This window comes from Lampris incognitus, chromosome 5, assembly GCF_029633865.1.
Source record: "Lampris incognitus isolate fLamInc1 chromosome 5, fLamInc1.hap2, whole genome shotgun sequence".
Classification (NCBI taxonomy): Eukaryota; Metazoa; Chordata; class Actinopteri; order Lampriformes; family Lampridae; genus Lampris; species Lampris incognitus.
In genome coordinates, this window is record NC_079215.1 from 39,491,192 (window position 1) to 39,494,462 (window position 3,271).

At 45.3% G+C, this 3,271-nt stretch overlaps 1 long non-coding RNA gene across 1 annotated transcript; it reads right to left on the reverse strand.

Moving 5' to 3' along the window:
* Positions 1-1,254: 1,254 nt before the first annotated feature.
* LOC130112740 (uncharacterized) lies at positions 1,255-2,650 on the reverse strand. The gene is made up of 3 exons (XR_008810255.1): positions 2,631-2,650; positions 2,366-2,441; positions 1,255-1,374 (listed from the first exon to the last, which is right to left on the reverse strand). It is a non-coding gene; the product is annotated as an uncharacterized LOC130112740 (long non-coding RNA).
* Between the last annotated feature and the right edge of the window lie 621 nt (positions 2,651-3,271).

The window sequence follows — 3,271 nt, forward strand, 5'->3', positions numbered from 1 at the left end:
AGACAAGAAAAAAGAAAAGAAAAAAAAATTTTTTGTTTTTAAATCATAATTATCTGGACTTTTTTAGTGTATTTGGGTGTGTGGGTGTGAATATAATGTATAGCGCCAGTAATCAAAGTTTGACTGAGCCCAGGACCAAGACTGAGAAACAAAGCTCGGAGAATAGCCGTTACATAACAACAGACACACAGTTAAAAGACCTGAATAGAAAGGATTTTTTTTCCCTATAAAAAGGCATGTGTTGAGTGAAACAAGTGTTTCCAGAAAACATTTATCCTGTAAGAGGTGAAGAATTCAAGTGCTGAGTTCTAGAAGCATTTTGCTGTCTAGAACCTGTTTGTGGCAGCAGCTGAGGTGTAAGTCCCTGAGTTAGTTGAACCAGTCATGGTACCAGAACTAGAGGAATTGGCATTTTTCTTCTTAGGAGGATTTTTGAGTGTTCCGGAGCGCTCTTTGACTTTGTACTCCAGTGTGCTGTGGGGCACTCCATAGACACTCTGGGCCTTTGACACACTCATTCGGCCTGCAATCACCATGGCAATGGCCTCTTCCAGCAGATCATGGTCATATTGGCGGTAGCGGCCACGCTTCTTCCTCGGCTGCTTGTCCTTGTAACGGCAGACAGAGCCCTCCTCTGAATCATCTAATGAGGAGCTCCGTGGAACTGGGCGGTGAGGTGAGTTGTTTGTGACACTGACACAGGCATCTGACACAAATGGAGGCCTGAGTTTAAAGAGAGCTGAGGATTTAGCAGCAGTGGACCGGACAGAGTTGCTGGTACCCTCTGTCGATGAGGTATGTAGGTGCAGACCTTCAGCCATGCTGTACGCCTCAGCGAGGCTTGACTTGTGGTCAGAAATGGAACGGACCTGAGGGATACGGAGTTGGGTAGGAGGCTCCAAGCTGGGAGTGGGGCTTGGTGCAGGCTGGAGAGCATCCCTGACATGGGGGAACGAGAAAGAGACGGTTTTCTTTAGACTGCCCTGCTGATTAGAAGAGAGGGAGGAAGAGGGGAAGCGAATGTCACCATTTTCTTCTGTCGCTCCGCCAATTTCTGCACGCTCTGCCCATGCAGCCACCTTCTGTAGAACAAGACGAGCTTCACCCCCCCGTGTCAATGACATCACACTATATGATGTTACTTCCTCACTGAAATCTCCACTTGCAGGTGTGAGGTGGCGCAGCAGCCCAAGTCTTCCCTCTGGCCAGCTCTCCATGCCTTGTCTAAGGGTGTGGAGGGGGATCCCATAAAGCAGCGAAGCCCGTTGTTCCTGCAACCTCCCTGAGCGTACATCCTTCAAGGCCTTGGACAGCAACCCCTCAGACAGCTCCCAGCTCCTCTCAATGTACTCCTCCCTCTGCCTGCGCTGCCTCCTAAGGATGGGAGGACCAAACAGCAGGGTCAGGATGAAGGAGATGAAGAGAGGGGAGGGGTTTGGTTTTGGCACAGGGGAGACAGAAGGGGGCAGAGCCAGGGGTCCACTCCTTTATGCCTTGTGTTGGTAACATCACTGTGTCTCTTGTTTCATGTCTTTTTTTTCTCAGTTTCTGGGCCCTCATTCACAAAAACGCTGCTGTTTCTCATGCACACACATTGCTTGTGAGTGGAAAAGCCTCTTCACGTCCAGGTGGGACAGTCTGTGAATGGCTGTGGTTACTTTGACACTCACACTCAACCCCTGCAGCTTTGTGATATTCTTCAGTGAGTGTCCTACTTGCCTGAGGGTTGAGTTATCAAACTCAATGTAACTTGACCAGTAAAAAAAGGAGGTAAAACCGCTGTGAGGTACGCCAGTGTTCTCCTCATTGTACAGTCCTGTGCTGCTGGCAAATATTTACATTACTGTGCTGTTACTGTGACGTTACCGCTCAACAAGAGATAAAAGAGTCAACCCCATAGATTTGCAACTCCATAAACAAGCTAACTCTAACCTCATAATGTGCATGACAACAAACTAGGTAGCTGCTTGGACAACTGAGTATGCATATCAATCAGGTCAGAAAGGTAATAAATCACTTGGCCTATATCCAAGCAACACTGTTTAAGAGAATTGCACCACAAAACAAGATAATGCAGATGTGTATGCAGCCAGCCGGCATTAGCCATGCCATATGTTAGAAAAAAAATGAAGCACAGAATATCATCATGTTTAGTCAGAATTGGGGGTTTCAGATACACAGTAGTCTGTTTTTATAATAAGAAAAAAGTATGAGCAGTTACTTTAAAATTCTCATTGTGCATATGTAGCACCCCCAATGTCAACTAACTGTGATGATTGGGCTTCTGCATGCATTTTCCTTATAGGCCAAAAAGTAGTGAAATTCACAGACCACTGCAAAGACAAACAAACAAAATGGCATTTACCCTGAGGCTTTGTGATTGGCTGGTGATGATGTCACTGGGCAGGCAGTGTTCCTCTTGGAGAGGTCGAGCACACCATCTGTGTGGCAAACAAAATAAAAACTGGTTGTCGGTATCCTAATGCAACAATTCAACATTTTCTTTGCTCCATGGCCAGTGTCAGGCTTTGGAAGGGACATCTATTGGTTATGTGGTCTTTATCTTGGAATGAGATAGCATTTTCTGATTTGTGTGCCTAACGGAAACTAATAAACAATAACTACGGTACCTGGCTGAGGTTCCCGCTCCTTTTCGCGGCTCACTGTGAGATCTAGAGGGGCATCCAAGTTGGCAGTGTCTGACAGAGGTGAAGGGGTGTTGTTGACAAGGCAGCTCTTGGAGGCGTATTCAATGGCAAACTGGTGTATCATCTTTCTCATCAGTTCCTCAGCAACCAATGGGATGTTGGAATCACAATTCAAGGGCACATCTGGCAAAGAAAAAAGAAAGATACATGAATACTCAACAGGATTCAGAGTAAATATCAATTCAACCAATTAAAATTTGTACAATTCCATGTCTTGTACAATCAAGATAAAGATAATGTTCCAAGGTCAAAGTTTCAGTTGGCTTGAAAGGAAAAGTTAAGCATCAATGCTCAGATTTTCCTGCAAGTGCTTCTGAACCATCTGGCGTCATTCTGGGATTGTTTTCAGTAGACGTTGCTGATTAAGTTCTACTTTACATCTATCATGGACAACTGTCCTGTAATTATTTTTTGAGTGTACTTAGTTAAAAGGCAATAAGAAGTCCTGTTAAGTCTTGACTTCAGATTTCTGTGGTCTTTGGATTCTCTTGTGCCCTACACCTGGCCCAAAAATGCCACTCAGATGATTGGATAGCAGTGTGAGGCCGTGTTCACACCTAGCG